Here is a 27,090-nt window from a genome sequence, read left to right as displayed (position 1 = left end):
TTTATAATAGCACTGAAATCTGAAACTGAGATATTTACCTGTACAATTATATTTTGATGTAAGCAGTGCTATTTAAGCATTATAGACTCAGTGAGCGCTTATTATTGTGGGATAACTCCTGCCCCCTGTTATTATCAGAGCCTAAAATCATGGATGAGCTTCAGTTTCAGCCACACCACAGTAACCAGGAACCCTTTGAAAGTTGTACAGCTTAGTAATGTTTGATCATATCTAAGATTCAGTGATCTTGTGTTTTTTATACCACGATATCGCTGATCATTTTGAAAGAGCCTCTATTAAAATTCACCTTCAACAGCCAAAGCAACATTTGCACTGTAGATGTGAATTCTTCTTAGCTTGTCTGTGAACTCCATGACCACTTGCAAAGCAGACTTTGAAATCAATCCTGAATAAGGACGGTCCAAGGACCGCTGACTGAGCTCTGTGGGGACTCCGGCTAGCGGAACAGTAACGCAGTATCCGGACAGAGCCCCGTCCACATAATTAGCACTGGAAGAGAGGGAAATCTGTAGGAACCAGAAGACGCCGCCGTCGGGAAATGGAAATTAGGGACAGCGGAGTTTGAATCTCTAGCACAGCACGCTTAGGATTTTCGAGTCAATGGCTCTGAAGTGAGAACGTGAGATTCAAGCAGAAAATAAAGCCAGACATCAAAGGCACACAGCAGGGAGAATGAATGCCATAAAATGCGGATTGGGAAACTAATGTTTAAGTGTTGAGCGCATGCCATTGGCCCCAATATTAATTGCATATAGATAGGTTAGGGAAACCTAGACAAAAGCAATGACCGACACTGCCAGATACCATAAGATAGTCTAAGGCTGGTTCGTTTCTTTAAAGTATGATTTTGAAATCCATTTTTCTTTGATATTTTATTCTGTTAATCTGCCTGGAGTAAATTGGAACCAAATATAAAAATAATTTAATCAAATGTAACTAGTTTGTTAGTGGAGAGGATCTGTGCAGCGTATCTATGGCAATACATATTGGGCTGAGAGATCTGCTCTCATGCATAGCAACTAGACTGGCCAGACAAACTCCCAAATGTATTTTCTTTTACATATTTTTAATATTAGGAGCTAAATCTGCTAAGTGGAATCCTTCAGAAATGTTACATATTTTATGCATTTAAAGTTGGCATAATTTCCTAAATGCACCCTGCTGCTGTGGAATACAGGCTGGCTCTCTAGATCTAACGATTAGGAGAAGCTATATATTGTCACTATGTGTTGTATTAGCAAAGTTGGGCACCGTACCAACGATTATTCAGATAAATCCATTCAAAGGCCTAAATGCTGAAAGGTCTCCTACAGAACCCTTGCCCATCAACATTCAGGTTCCAAACACAAACACTGCATTGCCAGGGTAGTGAGGCTGGGCAGGAGGAGCTATCTGTGATGTCAAAGGTGGAGCTTAGGTGACATCTTGACCCTGTACAGCCAAGTGCTAGACATAACAGTTGCTAAACAATCTTGCCAAATAAACTGATGTGTACCTTTATCCCTTTACTTAAGTCTTCATTTTGTGCAGACTGCCAAAGACCTCACAGTTAGTTTACAAGCTGGCACTTAGGAACAATTGCTCAGGTTGCAGTCAAGTGACAGCCATTATAACACTTGAAGGTTGATTGATATTGATATTCTATTTGTATCACGCTCATACACAAGTGTTTCAGAGCGCAGGATATTGTAAACAATATGTCAGCAGAGGGCCATGACCAATATTGATGTTCCCTCCCCAAAACTCTGCTTCAATGCTCCATGTCTCCCCCAAGCCAACGACCCACTAGGACAATACTCACTGAAAGGCTCTAAGCACCTTCTTCTCTTTTCTTTTGTTTCTACCCTGATTTTGTGCCTCACCTCAGGCGTGTAACTTGGGTGTGGCCCAATAACACCTGTAATATACCACTCCTCTGGGCTGTGATGCGCCATTACCGGCAAATGCAGGTTAGAATGTGTAAGTGTATTTTTTACAGAACCTCTGATGATGGAGTGAACCTGTGGGGTCTCCAGACGCTCCATCCTCTCATGTATGTTAAACCTAGACATGTTGCCAAGTACACCGTAGACGTATGATATGTAACTGAATACAAAGGTGCCAGCACACAGGCACATCTTCCAACAGAAAACATGATTTTCCCTTAAACTATCAGGGATCATGACAGTCACCCTCAAACTGAACCCCACAAAACAACATTCATCCTCTTACACAATGAAAACCCTAACCACGACAAAAAAAATTCTAATCACTACACACTTAAAGGGATTCTCTCTATAAATGACTGCATCCAGGAAAAAAGCAAGACACAGCATGGTGTTAATCTGACTTGTGCAATATAACACCCCGAAGCAGGGGGCTGCAACATTTGAACTACAACTATCATTAGCCCGAGCCAGTACAGTCGATGATCAGTGGTAATGGGTGTCATATTCCAAAACCTCTGAAGAGGCGTTAAAGTGCACACCAATCAACTTATGAAGCATATGCCAAGCCCTAGTATTATCAACTATTGAGGGCAGCAATGCTCTCAACACACTGACTATGCAGCAGGCTAGATTCAATGTGTCTGTCTAACTCTAACTCATTAAAATGTCCATGAAGATTTAAACATATGACCCGAAAAGCGTAATAGCTCCCTCCACAAGCCTGCCATCGGACACATTGCGTAATCTGACTGGCAACACCGAAGGAGCAACCGCTCCGAACCACATATAGTAGGACCAGCACTATCAATGTCCAGGAACTGCCTGAAATCTCACCAAGACCCCGACCGGGGTTGTTCAAAACATACCGATAGCCTTGATAAAGACCCACGAGGTCGAAACACATGTCGGATGACCACCCCTAGGACCATGAGACCATACTGAACAAATAAATGAATCTGCACTTGTTATAAACTGCAAAGAGCCTGGAAAATCACATTTTTCCAAAAAATTCTAATTTCAAGTTAGCCACGCAACCCCTTCCTCTATACATACAAAGAAGTGTGGGATTCACCTTAACCCAAACCTTTGACCTTGCAACAATTTCCGCAACAGCATCAAACAGCTAGAGCTTAGCGCAGGAGTGTTCCAACTCTAGGGCCGAGTCTCTCACATTGCATAATCTTCCAGTCTTGCCAATCACAAAGACATCCCACATTGTAAAAAGTTTTCCATTTCAGATAGATAGCATGCCGCAAGTAAACAGGACCCGGAGAAGACTCTACCCCACCAAACGTCTACTGGAAGGAGATCCTTCTGAAGACCTGCCCACAGCATCTGGAGATATGTAAAAACCCCAACTCAGGCTGAGACCACTTTCCTTGGATTCATAAGTGAGTTATACACCTTTCTCCTGGCATCATATATTGGTAGGCACGCTCCAAGCTGAAGTCTGAACCCTGTTGCCTGATTTTACGTTACTTTTTATAGCGTTAGCAGTGTCAACAAAATCCATGGGCTTCACTGTACTCAATGTGATGAATCACAGGGATCCATCACTTCTCCCCAAGCAGGAGACTTTCCCTGTGAGGCTAGGGAGGTGAGCCCACTTTGCAACACCCTCCCAAGTGCAACCTCACCGGGAGAGACTCCCCCTTTGGGGACAAGGACTCCCATTCTTAAGAAGAACTCCCTAAGAAACATACGAATATTACACCTCCTAAAACATCCAGTGACGAAAGGTAGTAAGAATATACCAGAATATGGTATTGTCATTAAGAAACTCTGATTACCTCTTTCAAGGAAAAACTACCTTGTACTGAGATGAGAAAAAAGGTCCTAGGAGGGATACAAAGTGAAAAACAAACAGAGAGAAAGGACTGCGAGACTGCACTGTGGAATACCCATGATGATGATGCAATAAAAGAAAGAGGCGGAGGCAGAGACTGTGAAGAGAGAGAGAGAGAGCCCACAAGTTACAATTTCGCTCGCAAGCGTATGCTGAAGAAAAGCTGGACACACTGCGTCCTGTGCCTGAGAAGAAACCGAATGAAGCTTCAGATTTAGGGTGCTGGGAAGGTGAAAGGAGGAGAGCAGCCAAGGCGGATGCAAGGCGTCCTTGTCCCAGAGGAAGCTAAGTGGTGGCGTGACCACAAAAGAGGTGGACCAGTGGGTTTGTGAATAACACTGACACCACTTCCGTTGACTCAACATGGAACAGACCAGCAAATGAGATACCAGGGAGATCATATGCGAAACAACAAGAGAGGAGAAAACTGGAGGAATTCTGAGAAGCCAACCTGACAAGTGGAAGAGAAGGTCCAACCTGTTGATAAACCCAGTAACATTATCCCTGTGCATGAAAGGTAACGTGGAAAGCGGGAGACCTAGAAGGGGGAATGAAGGCCATTACTGGAATGATCATACTCGTCCCAGTTGAGATAAGATAGTGACATTGAATGAAGAGAAAGAGAATCATTACTGGAACGCACATACTTGTCTAAGCCAAAATAAGATAATGAGAGTGAAAGAAGAGAAAGAGAATCATTACTGGAATACTCATAGGGCCTCATTCTGAGATTGGAGGTAGCCATGTCGCTAATAGTGCCATGGCTGCCTCCAATAACGGTACCGAGTCTGCCCTCATTCAATGGGGATTTACCGGTCTAGTCGGACCTTTGTGGGACCGGTAAGTCCCCATTGAAAATACCATTCCCCATTCCCATTTCAGCCCCCATAGGGTTCAATGGGAATGGGGAAGGTGCAAATAACGGTACCGCAATTTGCGGTACTGTAATTTGCTCCCTGGACCCTTTGCAAAAGGGACCTCGGAATAGGGCGCAAAGGGATTACCGGCACCGGTGGCCGTACCGGTGCCCGTAATCCCTTTGCGCCAGCCTCAGAATGAGGCCCATACTCGTCTAAGGCAAAATAATATAATGAGAGTGAAAGAAGAGAAAGAGAATCATTACTGGAACACTCATCCTCGTCTCAGCAGAAATAAAGTATTAGTGTTAAATGAAGAAAAACAGAATCATGACTAGAACGCTCCAACTCATCCCAGTCGAGATAAAGTATGGACATGTAATGATAATCCTTACTGGAACATTTATACTTCAAATAGTCAAGGAGACATTTACAAAATAAGAAACTTTGTTAAAGGTCAAAACTTGAAGAGCTGATTGAAGCAGCGAATAAGAGCCAAGCCCAAAGTGAAACCAGAGATTGTGAAATTAAGTATTGAGAACCCAGGAAGTCAAGGGAAAAGTGTTGGATAAAGTTACCCTGCGAGAGGAGAAGAATAGATACAAGTAAAATAAGACAAGAAGAGAAGAAAGAGCGAAAGAGTAAACATATAAAAGAGAAGGTTGAAAACTTGAAAAACCCAGTATCAGAACTTTATGAATTAATAAAAGTAGTTACCAAGAACTACTTGAGAATAGTTTACTGAACTGAATTTAGTGAAGAACCAGTTTACAGGAGAGGGGAGTCATTCTCCTAGTTTTTGTTGTTATAATAGTGGTAGGGTTGTAGTAGATTAGTTGGGACAGTGGACCAATTCTCATTTGGGGCTCTCACTGATGACTGACGAGCACCTTAATTTTGTAAGGTAGTGAAAACCCTTAGCATAGGGAAAAATAGGCTTTTCTTCCTTTCATTTATTAATAATCATCAGTGAGATGGAAAGTCAGAGACAGTGTTCTTCTTCTGACCCGCCACAACAGTCAAGAGGTTTGAGAACTCGACCAAGTGATGTGTACAACTTACACTGCACATGTCCAATTAATGTAAACCTCTCAGCAGGCTAATTGCATTGCACCCCTTTCACCGCTCATATGGACATCAATCTTTCACCCCTTGTGTCTAGCTTTTTGTTTCTAAATTACCCCTGTATTTCTTTAATATTGTTATTTATTTCACTTTGTACTGTTCAGAAGTGAACAAGGAACTTTAACTGCCTGCATTGCGTACCATTATTACCCTAGAATTGCTAGTGAGACACCCACACACAGTACATTTACAAATATGATCACCTTTGATGTCCCTTGTACATAACTATCATTTGCAAAGCATCATTCCTAAGAGCAGCATCACTAGATTGACTAAGTAGGTCATGCTCCTTTGTGACTTCTTACCCATATTATACAAGCCCATATTATGCAAGGGGCAGCTTAATTGTATAATCTAATGTTGGCTTAGACTGTCACAGCACCCCAAGGTCATAGCAGTTGCAGTTAAGCACTTTACATATGCAACTTAACATAGTACCTTTCCCCTTGCTGTGAAAGGTGCCTTGAAACAGTTAATGTTTATGTATTGACATTTCTTTATTGCAATTCTTATTAAAAACGACACTTAAATTCTTTTCCACCCTTCATAAAGCTATTATTTTAATCTGGAATTGCTTTTTTAAGCACACATCGGTTTGTTGACAGGGGAGTTTCACATTCTAATCCATAGAGATATCAAAAAAGAATACTAGCAGTGGGAGGGATTGAAATTCTGTGAGGGCAATTTGCTCTCAGATTAAAAATTCTTTTGTACACAAAATATAATATGACACAGTTCTATAAAGGCTCTGATGTGGTTCATTCCACACGTTAGTGCATAGATACAGCCGACATGTGTTTCGACCTCGGTCGTTTTCAAGGCCTATTCTATTGGAGGTATGGGGTATCCCTTGGTAAGGTAAGTAGTCTCTCAGAGATAGTTGCGCTGATATGTTGTAATCAATCGTGGGTCAAACTCACTAGTTCATTTTCTTAGATGGTGTTAAGTAGTAGAATGGCATCATATTGACTTATACAGATGTTCAGTAGTACAATTCATTACTGGATACCATATGTGTATCCGCAAAATTCATTAAAATTATGCCTCAAATCTGGTGTTCACAAAATTACGGGCTAAATCCCACGGACAAATGTCTCTGCCGATTTTCAATCATATCTCTATTTTTGATTTTGAAGGTGATGAATAGCGCACGGCTACCTATATCGATCCCACTACTCTTTATTCATTTTATACTAGAAGTGGCTTGATTATGGATCATTTACGGAAACCATTTCTCTTTGTGGTGTTCAATTAGATGTTTCAGAGTTTACCAGATTTAAATGAGAAACTCAAATATTTTCGAGACTGTGATGATCAATATCTTAATTCTGCCTTTGGCAGGTTCTCACACATCATGCAATTGATATATGCCAAAAAGTAGAAAAGCCATTTCACGCGAACTAAGAGTTGATTAATATGATTATCTAAAATGTTTTATCCAGCATTTGTGTTATAAAATCAACTAACACGCAAGCAGCTGCACATTTACAAGCCACTTCTCCAGATGCCAATCATTCCCATATCCCCTAGAGAGAATGTAGTTTGCTACCACCCAAATGACACTTTTCTCCTCTCAGATCTTACAACAATAGGCTATTTATTCAGATGCTCGTGACTCTTGAAGGAATCATACATCGAATAATATAATGGCGAAAAGCGGTAGGGATTCTTGAAATATGTTTACAATCCATAAAACGAACATGAGAAACTCTCACAAATCAAACCTCTGGGGTCACATACAGTTCTAAAACACACGCTCAATCACTGATTCCTTTGGCTTGCAGATGCCCACACTAGGTGGGGAAAGGTTGGGTCTTTGCCCCGAAAGTCTTAGGCCTTCCATTACTAAGCAGAAACGTAAATCTTTAAATATTGGATCAGTTACCCACAAGTGAAAGATTGGAGAAGTATAAAGCTTAAGTGACATTCCGCAATGTCTGCACCCCCTGGATTATGACGGAAGAGGTCCAGAGGACTGTGCCCAAAACATGACTGGCATTCCCTCTCGGATTCCCTTAAAAAAAAACGATCAAAATGCGCATCTCTGGAACCTAATGGTGCCTTGAGCTTCACATGAAAATAAAGACATCCTTCTAATTTCGTTATAAGTTGGCAGGATGCAATTGCCCTTGGTATAAATCTGCGTGCCAAGCTGTTTGACGAAAGTCTCTGCCTCAGCACTGGCAGCGCAGTCGCTTGCTCGCCGTTTGCCAAGCCCCTGAAAGTTAATAAGCTTGCATGAATTTACAGTCTCCAGTGTCTCTTGAAGATCCATCCTGTTTTTATTAAGAACCTTATGAACATTTATGCATCAAGGTTTCAATTTAGCTTTAACATTACTGCCAAGAACTATCACTGACCAGTACACTTCTCATTGGTAGATTTGTATTTATTTGTATTTATTTGTCATTTATATCACTTTACTCCAAAGGATAACTCAGATCTGCAGATAAAGCACAGGCAATCTACCTATCAATGACATGGGCACATTCCTACTTTAAATTCCTGTTCACAAGCACACATTGAAATGTCCAGGTCAACATGAATTATTTTCATGACATTTAAAAGCGACCTCTAGAATTAAAGGGACAGTATCCCAATTATTATTCTCAGTGACTTTTCGCTCAGTGTGTAATTCCTACCATGCCACAGGTCATAGCTTGACACAGGAAACGATAACAAGGAGGTGAATGCAAAGTGGGGTAGTATTAGATGTGTGTTTTCCTAAACGTGATGGCAATTGCTAGTGCCCTACAAGCGGTGAATAGCCTTGATATGAACCTTTATATTGTTCTTCAATAGTTAAATACATTGGGCCTCATTACACGGTAGACGGTGACCATGGCGCTATTAGCGCCATGGTTGCCGCCGGTACCGTACCGAGTCCGCCTTGGTGGATGGCGGAATTACCGCCCTACTCCAAGGTGAGCATGGCCGGTAATTCCCCATTCACCAAGGCACTTCCCCATTCCCATTTTTGCCCCCATAGGGCATAATGGGAATGGGGAAGGTGCTAATTACGGTACCGCAAATTGCGGTACCGTAATTAGCTCTGAGGTCCCTTTGCGGGTCCCGTCCTTAACGCCTGGAAAAACCAGGCGTTAAGGGAGGACCTGCAAAGGGACCTCGTAGTAAGGCGGTAAGGGTTTACCGGTACCGGTACCCTTACCGGTACTGGTAAACCCTTACCGCACAACGTGTATTGAGGCCCAATGTCAATTTATACTGCTGCAAGTAGAAATAAAACTGGTAGAACTGTGTTTTTTCTTTCCTCTAAAAAAATTTGTATTCAAGGGAGGAGGTAAAGTCACGGTTTGTGATGTAGCACAATAACTTTGTCAAACCTACCCCTCGGAGACATGATGATAAAGAACGCAAAATGGTACATCAATAGATGGTTTTATGCGATGAACAATTGTTCATCAAAAATTGGAAAGGGGAGAAACATTAACACTAACATGATAAATAGGTTATTTCTTGTGTCTACGTGAAATAACATTTCTTCCAGAGATTTTGGGAAGATAAAATGATACATTTCATTGAATTTAAAGTGAGAGCAGGCTGTCAAATACAGACTCTGAGTGGTTTGATGCAGTTTGCCTTGGCCTCTGCTAAGTTCAAAGGCAGATGTATAATTGATTGTTAATACAAACAGTAATAATAACTCCAGAAGATTTGATATTAACATTTAGACTGCATCAAACCACCAGGTTTTGTATTTAACAGCCGGCCCACACTTAGTGAGAACACATATCACTTGTAGCAGATTTTTGTATTGTACTTATCATCGTGTATGTCAGTCTCTGTGATTTATTATTCTTGTATTTGTATGAACTACAGCCATGTTTGGCTTTTTAATATGCATGGAATAAAGATTTGTGTATTTTGTATTTTTTCTATTTATGGATTTATGCCTGGGTTCTAGTTACCCAGTACGCTTGGAGTTCTAGCCACACTATAGCTTTCCTTACCCCGTTGCTCTATGGAGAACCCATCTATCTTGACACCTTCAGTTAACTTCGTTTTTTTAAACATAATTAAATCAAACTTTTCAAAAATATAAGACCGAATGTCATCACTAGTGAAGTTTCGAAAGCCCTGTGTATTCCAATCTAGTAGAGAAACAGTATTGAGGATTAGAGATCATGTTCCTTATTCCCAATTTTTTTGATTACTAGTGCAATATTCCCAACAACCAGGACCATTCATCACAGCCCTTATGACTACTTAAACCAGGAGACAGTGTCACATTTGCACTAATATTCTTGATCCCCTCTAGGTTTACCACAGAATATTTAGATTCCATAATCATAGTAGTCTGGGGATCATTATGCTTTCTGTTCATCTCATTTCGTACCCTTCTCTCTTGATAGATATCACATCCCAATCATTGGAGCGCTTCCACGTCCCCCATAACAGTTTTCCAACAAGGGGTATCTGAGACCCACCTCCACATAATTAGTATGGGTAACATCCGGAATAACACGTACTCTAAATCATTGCTCACTAAAATTCATAGAGCCGGTATCTCCTGAAAAATCCTCAAAATATTAAATCTGTTCAGAATGACAATACTGTCCCCAGGAGCTATAGTTTCCAGAAATACATTTATTACCAAATCACGCTCAACTGATGCCTTTTTAGACTCCTTTTCTTGATTTGATGTTCGATGATCTAGCAGGGTTACAGATTGAGTTTCAGCGGGTAACAGCCAACCTAATAAGCCTCCACTGGCTGTTGATTTCATCTGAGAGGAAAGGCTGGAGGCTGAAGGACTCCCCTTCCTGCTGGTCTCATCCTTATTAATACAGTCTTCTATGTCTAGTTATTTAAGGATGCTCCCATTGAATCAAACCATTTCCCATCTGTTTCTGTACTCCTCTCTCAACCTACCTTTATAACTTGATTTTGATTGCCCTTCCCGAGGGCCTGTTCAATCCACTAAAAATTAGACGGTCCCAGTTGGCTAGATGTACAAGCATCTAAAGCAAGTGGTTTGTGTGTTGAGTTCCGGAGGGTGTGTGTGTGTCGGGTCTGCCTGAATGTGTTTGTGTGCAAGTGCAGTGTATGTTGAGATGCGGGGATGGGGTGTGTGTCGAGTCTGCCTGAATGTGTTTGTGTGCAAGTGGATTGTGTGTTGAGATGCGGAGGGGGGGTGTGTGTCGGGTCTGCCTGAATGGGTTTGTGTGCAAGTGCAATGTGTGTTGAGATGCGGGGGGGTGTGTGTGTCGGGTCTGCCTGAATGTGTTTGTGTGCAAGTGCAGTGTGTGTTGAGATGCGGAGGGGGGGTGTGTGTCGGGTCTGCCTGAATGTGTTTGTGTGCAAGTGCAGTGCATGTTGAGATGCTGGAGGGGAGGAGGGTGTCGGGTCTGCCTGAATGTTTGTTGTTGTGTGAAAGTGCATGTTGAGATGCGGGTGTGGGGTGTGTGTCGGGTCTGCCTGAATGTTTGTTTTTGTGTGCAAGTTCAGTTTATGTTGAGATGCGGGGGTGGGGTGAGTGTCGGGTGTGGCTGAATGTGTTTGCGTGCAAGTGCAGTGTATGTTGAGATGTGGGTGGGTTGGGGGGGTGGTGGGGTCGGGTCTGCCTGAATGTTTGTTGTTGTTGTGTGCACGTCCAGTGTATGTTGAGATGTGGGGGTGGAGGGTCCGTGTCTGTATGCGTGCATGCTTGTGAGTTTGTTTGGTGAGTTGGGGGTGGGGGTTTCGGGTCTGTATGCGTGCATGGTGCATGCTTGTGAGTTTGTTTGGTGAGTTGGGGTGGGGGGTTCGGGTCTGTATACGTGCATGGTGTATGCTTGTGGGTTTGTGTGCTGAGTTGGGGGTGGGGGGTTTGGGTCTATATGGGTGCATGGTGTATGCTTGTGGGTTTGTGTGCTGAGTTGGGGGGCTCGAGTTTGTATGGGTGCATGGTGTATGCTTGTGAGTTTGTGTGCTGAGTTTCGTGGTGGGGGTTCGGGTCTGTATGGGTGCATGGTGTATACTTGTTAGTTTGTATGCAGCGGTGGGGGGGTTCGGGTCTGTATGAGTATGTATGCATAGTGCAGGCTTGGTGGCACCGGGCATAGTGTTTGCTTGAGGGGTGGGTGTCTTGGGGCATAGTGTTTGCTTGAGGGGTGGGTGTCTTGGGGCATAGTGTTTGCGTGAGTGGTGGGTGTATTGGGGCATAGTGTTTGCATGAGGTGTGGGTGGCTTGGGGCATAGTGTTTGCATGAGGGGTGGGTTTCTTGGGGCACAGTGTTTGGTTGAGGGGTGGGTGTCTTGGGGCATAGTGTTTGCATGAGGGGTGGGTGTCTTGGGGCATAGTATTTGCATGAGGGGTGGGTGTCTTGGGGCATAGTGTTTGCATGAGCGGTGGGTGTCTTGGGGCATAGTGTTTGGTTGAGGGGTGGGTGTCTTGGGCATAGTGTTTGCACGAGGGGTGGGTGTCATGGGGCATAGTGTTTGCTTGAGGGGTGGGTGTCATGGGGCATAGTGTTTGCATGAGGGGTGGATGTCTTGGGGCATAGTGTTTGCTTAAGGGGTGGGTGTTTTGGGGCATAGTGTTTGCATGAGGGGTGGGTGTCTTGGGGCATAGTGTTTGCATGAGGGGTGGGTGTCATGGGGCATAGTGTTTGCTTTAGGGGTGGGTGTCTTGAGGCATATTGTTTGGTTGAGGGGTGGGTGTCTTGGGGCATAGTGTTTGCTCGAGGAGTGGGTGTCTTGGTGCATAGTGTTTGCATGAGGGGTGGGTGTCTTGGGGCATAGTGTTTGCATGAGGGGTAGGTGCCTTGGGGCATAGTGTTTGCATGAGGGGTGGGTGTCATGGGGCATAGTGTTTGCATGAGGGGTGGGTGTCATGGGGCATAGTGTTTGCTTGAGGGGTGGGTGTCTTGGGGCATAGTGTTTGGTTAAGGGGTGGGAGCCATGGGGCATAGTGTTTGCTTGAGGGGTGGTGGCTATGGGGCATAGTGTTTGCATGAGGGGTGGGTGTCTTGGGGCATAGTGTTTGGTTGAGGGGTGGGTGTCTTGGGGCATAGTGTTTCCATGAGGGGTGGGTGTCTTGGGGCATAGTGTTTGCATGAGGGGTGGGTGTCTTGGGGCATATTGTTTGCATGAGGGGTGGGTGTCTTGGGGCATAGTGTTTGCAGGAGGGGTGGGTGTCTTGGGGCATAGTGTTTGCATGAGGGTGGGTGTCTTGGGGCACAGTGTTTGTATAAGGGGTGGGTGTCATGGGGCATAGTGTTTGCATGAGGGGTGGGGCCATGGGGCATAGTGTTTGCTTGAGGGGTGGTGCCTTGGGGCATAGTGTTTGCATGAGGGGTGGGTGTCATGGGGCATAGTGTTTGGTTAAGGGGTGGGAGCCATGGGGCATAGTGTGTGCTTGAGGGGTGGGGCTATGGGGCATAGTGTTTAATACAAATTGGGGGTTGAAAAATCCTCCTGCCACACCACGCCCCACCGTGTCTACCGCCCCACCCACATTTACTTTTTGGCCCACTATAGCCATCATGTAAGGTACTTTCGGCCCTCTGTCAAAATCAGTTGTGCACCCCTGATCTAAAGGATGTGCCATCTCTTTAGCCCCATGACCAATTTCTCCTGCATGCTCTACATCACACCCAGCTAGTGACCTACACTCTATTTGGGTACTCATTTCTTGACCAATTTTCATATTAGTCGATTCACATTTTTTCTTCATATTAAAAATAGGTTCCAATCGTTGTGAAAATGATGCAGATCACTTACCCGATGTAAAAGATTTTACTGGGGCTCTATTTGGTCACCTACAAGATTCATAATTTCAGTCTGCGTTGTTACTTCTCTGTTCCCTAGAGGAGAATCAGTATTAGTACCCTGCGAGGGCGCAATCAGAATGAAAGAGCCATTCTGATTGCCCTTGCCGAGTCATTACGAGGCCGGGAATCCCTCTGTCGGGATTCCACAGCCTTTGCCCCTGGCCGGGGCGTGGCAGCCCCCCAGCCAAGGAGGATGCTCAAAGCGGGGCCATCCACGCTCTGAGCCTCCCCACAGCTGAGATGCTACCTTCGCCCCCCGCCGGCGACTGAGGTAAGGTTTTTTCTTCCCCTGCCCTTTCCTCCCTCCTCCCACCTCCCTGCTGCCCTCCCCACCCCACTTACCTTCTATCCCTTGGTCCCCGGCGGGGGATGATGGCAGCCTCCTGCCATGTGGAGACTCAGAGTGGGGCCATCCCTTCCCCTCCCTTCCGCCCTCCCAACCGCACTTAACTTCTTTTTTTGCGGAAGCGGACACGCTGGAAACGCTTCTGTATCCAGCGCGTCTGCTCCTGATGGGCGCCATGGAAAGGGAAAACGGACTCTGTTTTCCCTTTCCTGTTGGCCATTTTGTCTTTTTTTTTTTAAACGCAGCAGCATTTTGGGACAAAAAAAAAGCTTTTAGTGCCCCGGTCACGCAGTTTTTGCGGGCCGGGGTATTAATAGCTATATGCCCCTTGCGGCGGGGGCATTAGTGACTCTGGTAATGCCCTCGGGCCTTCGTTAATATAACTATGGGCCCCGGGGCATTACCTGAGTCAGTAATGCTCCCGCCACTTGGGGCGTATTGCTTTATTAGCCACAATCTCCTGTATTACTGGATTACTTGATTAAGAAAGCTCGAGCGGCACTACGCTCGCATCTGTAGCTTCTTTTTCAGTCAGGTGTAGTTTTCTCCGAAATTTCCTTGAGTTTTTCCTTATGTTGGTCTTCCTACCATTCTTAGATATTTTCAGAGCTTTCTTCGGTCACATCTCAGCACTGGATTCCGCCAAGTTGGTACATTGTTTATTCACTCCCCTTTCCACGTTTAATTCCTTTGCTTGAGAGGGAACCGACATGGCCATATTAACTGTCTCTGTCTCTGTTGACTTATCGCTCTTTCTTGCTGTCTGATTTTTCTCTGTGCTCCTGGGTGATACAGGCTGCCCCTCCAAGCTTTGTTTAACCTCTCTTTTTTTTAGTAGCTACATCAGCCCCATCAATCAAGTCCCTCGTGAGTAACAGCATAGTTTATATGATTATCAGTTCTCTGACTCCAGTGCTAGGCCGTATCTTGGTACTCGTACCGGCCACTGGAAAGAAGTCAACCATTTTTGTTTGTGATTTTAAAGTTCTTAAGGCCGTACCTATGGGCCTTTTAAGAGGGTTTTAAGTGAATGGTATTTTATGACAGGCCAACTCCGGTGCCTGGAGCGCTCTACTGATGGGAGTTTATTCTGCCACGTAGGCGGGGAGGGGGGGGCGGCTGGGGGGGCGGCAGCAGATATTTCTACAAAGCTCAGTGGTGCCAACCTCTACAATGGCTGCTGCCCCATTCTATTGATTTCTGTCCTTAGGTCTGCAGGGAATAAACCACTAGATCCTCTGATAAGTTAGCAGATTCCATTACTTGGAGCTGATCCGATGTGCTTAACATGCCCCCTCCAATACCATTTCCTCAATTAGCTTTTAGGGTGGAGCTGCAGCTCATGAGGATGCCCCAGACACAGACACTGTATTATCTACAATCAGCTTACTGCAAAGATCATACACTTTTTAGCTGTTCCGTTCCAAGTCCGGTTCCAGAGATCGTCAAATAGCAGATATTTTACTCATGGTTCAGTCCCATGCTAACCAATGCTGTTCGTGACTTCTCCCATTTGAATCCTTGCCGCGTCTGCTCTTGCTGCGGACTGCCGCCGACTGTCTCTGCGGCACTCCGCACAGAGTCGGGTTTTTTGTAACAAAGCTCATCCTCTTTTCAGCTGCACAAGGTGATCCAACAAGGTGGGTTTAAAGCGATACTGCCGCAGACTGTTTCTGCACCGACTCCGCAGTGCTCCGTGCATATCAGTGTTTTTTGTAAAAAGCTCCTCCTCTTCTCAGCGGCACACAGTGATCCAAACAGGTGGGTGTAAAGAGATAATGCCGCAGACTGACTCTACACTGACTCTGCGGCACTCTGCGCAGAGCGGGGGTGGGTTTGTAAATAGCTCCTCCTCTTCTCAGCTGCACAAAGTGATGCAAACAGGTGGGTGTAAAGAGATAATGCCGCAGACTGACTCTACACTGACTCTGCGGCACTCTGCGCAGAGCGGGGGGGGTTTGTAAATAGCTCCTCCTCTTCTCAGCTGCACAAAGTGATGCAAACAGGTGGGTGTAAAGAGATAATGCCGCAGACTGACTCTACACTGACTCTGCGCAGAGCGGGGGGGGTTTGTAAATAGCTCCTCCTCTTCTCAGCTGCACAAAGTGATGCAAACAGGTGGGTGTAAAGAGATAATGCCGCAGACTGACTCTACACTGACTCTGCGGCACTCTGCGCAGAGCGGGGGGGGGGGGGGTTTGTAAATAGCTCCTCCTCTTCTCAGCTGCACAAAGTGATGCAAACAGGTGGGTGTAAAGAGATAATGCCGCAGACTGACTCTACACTGGCTCTGCGGCACTCTGCGCAGAGCGGGGGGGGGGTTTGTAAATAGCTCCTCCTCTTCTCAGCTGCACAAAGTGATGCAAACAGGTGGGTGTAAAGAGATAATGCCGCAGACTGACTCTACACTGACTCTGCGGCACTCTGCGCAGAGCGGGGGGGGTTTGTAAATAGCTCCTCCTCTTCTCAGCTGCACAAAGTGATGCAAACAGGTGGGTGTAAAGTGATACTGCCGCAGACTGACTCTACACTGACTCTGCGGCACTCTGCGCAGAGCGGGGGGGGGGTTTGTAAATAGCTCCTCCTCTTCTCAGCTGCACAAAGTGATGCAAACAGGTGGGTGTAAAGAGATAATGCCGCAGACTGACTCTACACTGACTCTGCGGCACTCTGCGCAGAGCGGGGGGGTTTGTAAATAGCTCCTCCTCTTCTCAGCTGCACAAAGTGATGCAAACAGGTGGGTGTAAAGTGATACTGCCACAGACTGACTTTGCACCGACGATAAATACTTGCTTCTTAAGTTGCACGACACACCTCTGAAAAGGTGCATCCTAAAAAGAGCTTAAACGTTGCTTTGCCGGCTCAGAAGGAGCCCAAGTGAAGTGGTTAGCAACAAAGGGCTTATCAAGTAAGAAGAAGATGACTACTTTGACTTCAAAACTGTTCAAATAGTCTAGGAAGTAGAGGAACTATAAACAGCATACAATAAAGCAGTGGAGCATCCTGGTAGCTGACCCTCACTTCAACAGCTGCACAGGGGAAATAGTTACATCCTAACTGCGCAGCACGAGGTAAACACCTAACAGCAGTCAGCATTAAATGAAAGCAATACTAAATATCATTTGAATGTCAAGGGCTGACAGGTCAGTGTTATAGCGGGGGGCGGGGAGAGAAGATGGTGGAACTGTCCACTGCAAAATGCAATGTCAATTCCTCAATTCCAGGAACCTCTCATGGATCCGGCGGCTCTTCCCTGCCATCAGTCTCAATGTCAACACTGCAGGCCCCAGTACCAAACTCTTCACCAGGCTATTTAAGAATACAATGTGCTCGGTCCTACTCTTTACTAGCTACTCTGTGTAACACTGCACGGCTGCACTATACAATGCATTACCGCATTTGCAGTGTGGAGCTGCACGTTGCAACACAGCATTACATCATTGTACTATGAAAGCTGCTCTTGTGTGTACTGCCCTCTCTACTAAGAGTAGAGTGTGCTGCAAAGTATACCACCACTCTTCAGTGCACTGGTAGTCCCATGGGGACAGTAACCACTGTTTGAACCTATGATTGGTAGGCGGCGACAGGACTGACACATACCTGGATGGGTGAAGTGTTGATTAGTACTTGTGAGGAAACAGTTGCGTTATATATTTCGATGGATGGTTGGTCTGCGAAGGGAACACCATTTTGTGCTCCGGTACATAAAGCTCCTCAGACATGCATCACAGAGTAGGTGGAAATCTAACCTGCGCAACCTGTGACTAGAGTTGGGAGAGCCAGGGAGCTCACGGGTAGTGGTGAGCCAGGGGGTTTGGCCTGGTTCTAAGGGAGAATCGCAAGGCAAGAACATTGTTGCATTTGGAAGGAGGGTGGGGGAGACTGCAGTGTTTTTTGGATGGCTCAGGGGAGGGAAGATGGGGCAGGGGAAAGGGATTGTGGTGCTGGAGGGGGTGACGGGACGGTTCTATGTCATTTCATCGTCAGGCATTTCAAAGCCTGCAATGTAAACGTGTTTGACAGTTCATCAAATTTTTTTTAGGGGGTGGGCAAGCACCCCATTTAGCACCTATTTGTACCTATACCGAATCCCCCAACCACTTATCTGCCCTTTCCCACCCCCCAAAAAAATTTGATGAACTGTGAAACACGTTTAAACTGCAGGCTTTGAAATGCCTGACGAGAAAAGAACGTCGTACCGGTGGGACAGAGCAAGCACAGCACCAGTGCTTTTTTTATGGGGAGGAGGGGTAGGGTAGAGAACAGGGGAAAATGCATGGTGATGCTTGGGGAGGATGGTGGGGACAGCACTGGTGTTATTGGGATGGCATGGGGAAGGGCAAGAGAACGGAATGCTGGTGCCCAGAGTTGGGGGACAGCGCAGTGTTTGTTGGATGGTGTGTGGGAGAGAGGCCAGGGCAGAGAGAAGGGGAGGACGGGAGGGCATAGAACTGTATTTGTTGGTTGGCATGGGGAAGATGGACCTGAGGACACAAAGGGGAATGGTGCTGCTGGTTGAGAAGAGGGTAGGGCCAGCCCAGTGATTTTTGGATGATGCTGGGAAGGGCTGTCTCAAGCATGAGTTCTGGTGTTTCTCTCCTTTCCTTAGAGGATATGGTTTTCAATTGATTTGTACTGCCCATCTCTGTGCACCGTAGAAGTGAAGGTTTTCTTTATCAGGTGTCGGTGTGCACCATTCTTACATGCTGGTAAATGTGAATTTACTTTATGGATATGAAGGGCCCTATTAAGATTTTGACTAACTTAACAGAAGCATTAATGTGCTGATTCTCTATTGCAAGACACTTGGCTTAGTGAGAAGGGATCAGCAAGTCTTGAGTGTGTCAGCAGTGATCGCAGCTCTGGCTTCAAACAAAAAGCCTGCAGTGTCTACTTTATTTTAAGCAGCATCATCGATGAAGGAGGACAGGCTATTTTGCAGTTACCGTCGGGTAGGCGTAGGCATAATCTAATTGTTTATACTCTGATCCGCAGTTAGCTAGGCTTCTGGTGTTAAATTGACGATTTTTGGATATGCGGTTTTTGGTCGAGATTGTAACTGATTCTTCCGCCCAGGTTTTAAATCATAACTCCAGGCTGAGTTCAAGAGATTTTAAATATATAAGGCTTTTACAAATTTGATCTGCAAACATTGTTTGGTGAACTCCTGCTATTCTATGTGATAATCTTGCATATTGAAGGCCGCACACAAAAAAAGACTGATTTTTTTGGCTGATTTTTAGCTGCGTCAAACTGCAGGATTATGACTATTTTGTGGGGGTTTCATCCCACCAGAATTTCCCTGGCAGCCGATTGCCCACCAACGCCTGCCCTCCTACGTGTTAATGGAATGGACTTTAAATCAGGGGGTTTTCCTTCACTCCCCAAACTCCCAATTGCTCCCCTGACCTCTCCCTCACCCAAATGCATTCCCCCTCAATCACCAAATACACACAAACACACGTACACTTACCTCCTCCCCATTCCCCTTTGCTCCCCCCTTTTAAAGCTCCCACACAGACACACTTCTTGCTTACCTTGTACGTCTGCATCATATGACTTCCAGCATGGGCGAGCTTGTCAGCCCCCGTGCAGGCAATCGTGTGCAGCAAGAGGCATTGCTGGGTGGGCATGCAGGTGGTCCTGGAAGTATGTAGGTTTGGTTATTCAGTGTTTATACCGGTAACATATAGATCACAGGCAAACCACCTAATACCACTCATGTGTGCTTTATCAGGTCTTTGATCCTGATCACACTTTCTAGTCACATCTTTGTGATTCAAATTCAAGAATAGTTTCCATTTGTACCGAATCCTCAGATGTAGGCAGCTTGGTGGTTGGGAACCGTAAAACATGTCCTGATATTTGTGGTTTTAGAAATTTAAATGAAAGCAGAGCGGTTTCTGAGGCAGTGTTTCAAAGCCCATATTCTTAACTATGCAGATTTCTGTGGACCACTGATTCGCACAGAGATCTTGCGGAGAAATACAGTGATTGCAAATTACCAACTATCTGGGATGCCTTCAAAGAATAGTTAGGGAAATAAATCACTTACTCTGATGAAAGAAACGTAGAGGTTAGAGGATGTATATGCTCAACGTAAAGACAGTGCTGGCCCGACATCAGCGCATGGCACTGACATTAGAATTCATATAACATTTTTGAATTCTGAAAGCCTTTTTATTTCTCGAACAAAGTCCAAAGTTGATAGTAGGCCAACAAGGGTGGAAAAATGGGAACGTGAATCATTGTGGCTTTGGTTGTGTGGATAACCCTATAAGAAACCGGGTGGAGATTGAATTTAAATTCCCATGGATTCTAAAATGTAGTGAGGAAGCTGTTGACCCAGAGAGTGTGCACCTTTGAGGACACATCACATGACTAGAAGATTGGGTAGTTAGGGGTCGATCTGGGCAACTCAGTTTCCAGATGACCCATGGATGATATTCCCACTCTTGAGTGAGGGGAAATTGGATGGACCCCATGGGAAAAATGCAAAGTTTCAGCAAGATCTTTGGACTAAGCTAATAGAGAGATAGAAGGAGCTAGCTTTGAGGGGAAGAACAGAATTTGTGTTTGTTGAGACAAAGATCGTTTCAATAGCTGAACCATATTAAGAATCTTTATTATCTATGAGCTATTGTTCCACATCTCATGTGACCCTGGAATCCAAATTTTTGACGTAGGTTTTAGCGGTGCAGCTCAAGAAACGCTTGTCAGGTAAGGGTTGTCAGAGGGAGAATACACACTTGCTGTGTGTTCGATTGGGAATAGCCGGGGAGAATATTGGGTAGGTGAGGCTTAAGCTGCTAAAAAAGCCTTTGGTATATACCGCAAACGAACTACCTATGAGAAGTTGGGAGATGGTATTGATGTAATGAGAAATGTTTTCAATCGACCAAGATCTAAATGCATCTCCCAGGCTTTGCAGGTAAGCAAATGGTGTGCGCTGTCCCTGGCTAGAGTTAGGTAGAGGAAGTAATCAATGTTCTCCCTTCTTACTGATGTCCTTCAAGATGGCCTTTGAGATATTTTTGGAAAATCTGAGGGTCATCCCTAACTTTTGGGGAAAGAAAATGTCATGTGAGATGAACCTGAATATGATGAAGTTGGATCTGGTTTCTACTGCGTCAGAAAAGAAGCAGCACATTGACACGTGCACGTTATTTTTATTATCTAAGTAAAGTTAAGATTATAAAATTGCGGATATTGTATTAACCTGGCAAAATAATTATGTGAGATACCAAGGTATAGATATTGGTAAATCTCTAGACAAGACTTGTGTGTTGAAAGGGGTAAATAAGCTGCTGGGCCGAGATTAGGTTGGGGCTGTTTTGAGCCTCCAAAAGTGATGGCTATCCCCGGTGTACTGCCTTTTCCTTTTCACAGCAAATGTGTCTGAAACATATATTCTCTGCTATGACAAATCCTATGGGCACGTAAAAAGGTAAACATGCATGTGCCAAAATTGTACATCGAGGGTATACATATCCCTGATTTCAGTACATAACACCAACCACTTTCTTTACGGCAAGAGCTTACGTGTGTTGAGGAGTTTGATATTAGTCCCAGCGGATTTGATGTTGTGGGAGCAGTGTACAGTCTTTGGATGTTGCTCCAAAACTGTAGCAGGAGACCACCCCTTAGCCTATGAGTTCGTCAGTGGTCCCATGCGACAGCACTACTTAGGATGCAGAGGAAGGATCTGTAAATGCCATCCAATGTGCCGCTCAATGCCACACAGTGAGGACCACTGCTGCTCCCGGTGCCCGCAAGAACCCTTGAACGTTTGTGCCTTAACCTGTTCCTCAATATGAATCACAATTCTAGGGCTACCTCATACATGTCAGCATTCTGAAGTGAATGTTCCCGTAGGCTTGCATTAGGTGAGAGAAAGGGAAAAACAGCAATATTTTTAAATAAAAGATCGTGAATCGCCATATCTCGCCTTGCTAACACACCACCATCCATCTTCGCTCTAGCATCTATTGAGAACAACCCCTTACTCCCCATCTTTACACCCCATGCATTATCAAACTCACAAGCCAGCGGAGCTCTCTGGTGCTCCAAACATCACGAGTCTCCCTCCAGTACCATGCCATCCTTGTGCCCACTGAAGGACTCTGCAGCCTCTTAACCTACCTCCCATGCCGCTTTCTCCCTCCCCCTCAACCCCTACTCGACCCCCTCCCACAGACCCCCCTTCATATTCCTTCCCTTCTCTGAAAGTAGCTTGTCTCGCCCTTTCTAGAACAGTAGCTTCATCCTCCTTCCGCTCTGACCCTCCTACCCTCTCTCACACTCCTATGGCATCAAAACCCACAAAACACAGAAAGAGTGACTGGTCCTCTCCCTCGATACTCCATACCTCACCACTTCTCCATCGGTCAATCCTTCCAGCCTTTCCCAACCCTACCTTCACTCCTTCCCCCTCTTCCAGTCTCCACCCCCTTGATCTTGACTTCTCACCCAGTACACCTAAATCCCCAGTGCCCTCCAGACTCGAACCAGAAACAACCTGCCTAACCCCCACACCTCAAGTGCTCCACTCACCACCCTCCCAACCCCTCCGGATCCTCCCCACCTCGTCTCTCACACACCTACCACCACGCACCTACTCTTCCCGCCCTATCAATGTAACCCTCTCACCCGACACTGAAAGTGCATACGCATCCAGTCCCCCCTCTACCCTCCCTCAGCCAGTCTCAATCACCCAGAATGATCCTACCACATCCCCCATCTCATGGGGCACCCATGTTCACCGAGCTCTCCCTACGATGCGCGTCAGGAAAACCACCTCCCCTCACAAAGTCACATGCATCCTTTTTAATGCCCGTTCTGTAGCAAGAAACAGACACAGCATCTTTGGCCTCCTATCTTCTGACAATCCCGACCTCATTTTTATCACCAAAACCTGTTCTCTGACAATTTTGTGCCAGTCGCGCACAAATCCTTCTCCCTGGCTACTCGCTTATCACGGAGTGGCGATCTTCTACAGACCCCATTTCTCCGTCTCGCTTGTCGAATCCCAGACATGCAACGCTTCCTGTGAATCCCTTCTAGTAAAACTCTCACTACCATGGACATTCACCCACAGCTTCCTAATTATTTACAGACCCCCTGGATATGACAGACTTCTGCCAACAATCTCTGTGACTCAATAGCTACCATTCAGGTAAATCATCCATCTCTTACACTCCTGGGAGATTTCAGTATCTGCTTTGATATGCCCAACAACCCCATGACCCATCCTCTGGTCGACGGTCTTGATGCACTCAACTTCTCCCAATATACCACTGGTCCAACTCACTCAGGTGGGCACCCCTTCAATGCGATTTTCAGCTCCTACGACCTGGTCTCTATATCCAGTCCCAAACCACTTATCTGCACAGACCACTTTGCCATCCCTTTCTCTATCCACACAACAGCCCCATCTCCTATAGCTCCCCCCTGCTCCCACCTTTGATCACATATGCTGGAACAAAGTCAAGGAACTCCCCAACCTTGCTGAAGCCCTGCTACTCTGTCCCACTGCAACGCTGTCCTGTGGTAGACCCCTAACTCCTGGCTTAAAGAATCACTAATTCCTCTCACCCCCTCGCGCCCTGCAACCTCACTCAAAGGATCATCCCCCAAATGGTTCACGCCCCACCTGAAGACATTAAAAAAACCAAAATAACTCTTGAAGGCAAATGGCGAACATCTAAAACCAATCTCAGCAGATCCATGTTCGCCCTCCACCACCGTAATTACAAATCTGAGATCCAAAAGGCCACAAAAGCCTATTTCAATAAACAATTTCTGAACTGTGGCAGCAGCAACAAAGAACTCCACAAGATCATCTTCGAATTTGTGAAACCTACTTGCACCTCTATCCAATCCACTCCCACACAATCACTCTGCGACTCCCTCTCGCTACATTTCTACAACACCGCACTTGACAGGATGGCAACCCTTAACACCAAATTGTCCTCGCTCGCCCAAATCCCTCCTGATTCCATTGCCCAGACGCCCACTTTACCAACCTTCAACTCTTTCAATCCCATCTCCAGAGATGAGTTCATTGAGCTACTATTAGCCAGCAGACCCTGTGGGTTACCCCTCAACCTGTCTCTGTTCTGAAAGAAATATTCTCCTCCTCCTGCGCAGGAGAACATGCAAGAGCCATGCTAAATGACTCCCTCACCTGTGGCATTTTTCCTGAAGCCTTTAAAATAGCGCATGTCAAGCCACTTCTAAAAAAGGCATCCCTCGACCCCCTTGACCATAAGAGTTACAGGATGATCTCCAACACCAGATTTCTCACGAAACTCATTGACCGGACTGCACACTCCCAGCTCAATTGCTTTGTAGAATCCAACAAACTCCTCAACCTCGCACAATCAGGCTTCAGACCTCGACATGGAACAGAAACCACTCTGATCTTGATCTGGGATGATCTAAAGGTCACGGCAGACTCTGGGGGTTGAGCAGCGTGGATTCTCCTTGATCTCTCTGCAGCCTTTGACACCGTTAATCATTCAATCCTCCTTGACTGCTTCCACTACCGAGGAATCTGTGGCTCTGCGCTCAAATGGATTGCCTCTTTCCTCAGCAACAGGAAACAAATTGCCTTCCTCTCCCCTTTTGTCTCAACTGCTGGCACTGTGAACACTGGAGTACCCCAAGACGCATGCCTCTCTGCTCTCCTTTTCAACCTCTAACTGACCACTGTACCAGGAATCACACTCGTCCGACCTTGAAGCATGTCTCTGTGATATTGACCGATGGATGACAAGTAACCACCTCCTTTTGAACCCTGATAAAACTGAAATCATGGTGTGCGGCAATCCTGCCCTTCTCCCACAACCACTCCCATGCCCCCCCTCCTTAGTCCACCCCCCTACCTCCAATATTTTCAAAGACCTAGGCTGCATTATGGACTCAGGCCTGCCCCTCTCCCGTCAGATCAATAATGTTTCAAAATGCTGTCACTACCACCTCAAACTTCTTAGACACATTTTTCCTTAACTCTCCTACCCTAACAGACTACCGCTGTTATGTCTTTTGTTATGTCGAGACTGGACTATGCCAACTTCTTATACCTGGGTGCACCAGCATACCAACTCCAAAGAGCCCAAAAGGCTGCCGCCAAGCTCCTCCTCACCTTGGGACACAGAGACCACATCTTACCCGCTCTCCACACCCCATACTGGCCCCCAGTCGGACAAAGGGCCACCTTCAAGACCCTATGCATTACCCACAAGCAGTGCACAAGACCGGCCTAACGTACCTACAAGAGAAGACAAAACCCTACCTCCCCTCTGGCACTCTAAGATCAAGGAATGCCCCCTTCCTAGTGATTACAACCTCTAATTATGTCAGGATCGGAGGATCCGCCTTCTCAACCTTGACCCCAACTTGGTGGAACTCACTCCCCGCACATATTCGACACAACCAAGACTACATGGCCTTCCGCAAAGCTCTAAAAACCTGGCTCTTTCCATAATGCTGATTAAGACCATCTAAAGCTGCTGAGACCTTGCAACCCACTGACATTCGTTCAAAGAGATCCCAAGCAAGGACACCTCTGAATGCGCCTATTAAGTCACTAATAGGTTTACACTGAACGCAGCAATCGCAAATGCGCAATTGAAATTCGGAATAGTGAGCTCAGTAGGTCAAAACCTCCACCCAGACACTCACCTCTCATATCACTATGCTCACTCTCTACACCAACACACAATAGAGCGCAGCTACACCCGTCAATCGATTTTGGCCCAGCTGCTCACATACGAACAATACTTCATTAACAGCTCAACAGTCTGATAAAATGTAGCTATACCCCACGAAAATCAGCCTAGCTGCACACATAAGCATCCTAGACAGGCCTAACTCAGCCAGAACCCAGTCTTGGTGACCACCCTCCAGACTGCACAAATTCAACTGATATCAAATACCACCACACCTAATGCTAGGATGCAAATACCATCAGGCAATCGCATCAGCTGCGCACATAATGGGTGTACCCAAGCACCCTATGACACCTTATTCTCTCGACTGACCTGGACTACGGTCCCCGAGGGCGTTCAACCCACCAGCGCTTTGAGGTCATACCAATCATATCTAGAGCACTATATAAATGCCACAAAACATAAAATAACATGCATGCTGCCACCTCGTGTGGTTGAAAATGTTGTGTCCCGTCAGGAGGGACATTGCGATCTGCAAATGGGGTGTTTTATCAAACGCATCAGCGGGCAAGGGCTAGATCACATTTTTACGGGGGTAGAGGCATTGCTAGGGTGGGGACAGAGAGGACTATAGCCCCGGATAGAAGCTCAGGGTCTACAACCAAAAGGCTAGCTAGCCCCGAGTCCCGACAGACCCAACATTAGCATAGCCCCGGATCTTTTCCAGACCTAGCAAAATCATGGACCACCCCGATACTTCATCACTGCACCTTTGTTAGGGGTCCTTTGACGCCGCAGTAGGTAGTGCCCGTGTCAGATAGGTGCATTGCATGCGCCACACTTACACACCAACATCATTTATATGCGCTTCAGCTTATTTTGTGACTACACTGTATTGACAATAACCTCAGTTAGCGTGTATTTTGTTGAAGCAAATGCAGTGACTTAAAAGCAAGTAGGTTAGATATTATATTTTGAAGAAGTTGCTTGCAACCTGCTGAGCTAACAGTCAGTGAATGCTAAAAAGTTGCTTCTATATTTACATGGTTTTCCTTAGTTATTTTCACACATTAACTTTTCCACAAATAGAAACAGGTCCAGAAATAGATGAGCGCAGCTGCAGCCTCCCTTCAGCGGCCTGGCCTTTCTGCTGACTAACTAGCGGCTTGCCCGAGCCATTATTCACAGTAATGAAATCCTTCCTGTGCCTCCATGAATAATGGAGTAGGGGCTCGAGCTCCTGATTTACCGTAAAGCATTTGCGGCACAGTTAGGCCCAATTTCCCTAACATGTGTAATGAAAACAAATTTCCATTTGCTCTGCAGTCATGCTCCAGACTAAGCAATGGCGGAGCTGCCTGCCCCGCCTCAGCAATGGTGGAGCTGCCTGCGCCCGCCTCAGCAATGGTGGAGCTGCCGGCCCCCGACCTCAGCAATGGTAGAGCTGCCTACCCCTGCTTCAGCAATGGCGGAGCTGCCGGCCCATGACCTCAGCAATGGCGGAGCTGCCTGCCCACCCC

The 27,090-nt window shown here is 45.9% G+C and overlaps 1 protein-coding gene across 4 annotated transcripts in view; it reads right to left on the bottom strand.

Annotated features, from left to right (window-relative positions):
* Window positions 1–27,090, bottom strand: part of OXR1 (oxidation resistance 1) — a 3,084,878-nt gene that overhangs the window by 1,966,763 nt on the left and 1,091,025 nt on the right. The window lies entirely within an intron of this gene.

The sequence above is a fragment of the Ambystoma mexicanum genome, chromosome 5q (genome assembly GCF_040938575.1).
Source record: "Ambystoma mexicanum isolate Mex_15411 chromosome 5q, UKY_AmexF1_1, whole genome shotgun sequence".
NCBI classification, from domain to species: Eukaryota; Metazoa; Chordata; class Amphibia; order Caudata; family Ambystomatidae; genus Ambystoma; species Ambystoma mexicanum.
The sequence above is the reverse complement of the archived record's forward strand: the minus strand, read 5'-3'. Positions and strand labels throughout refer to the sequence as shown.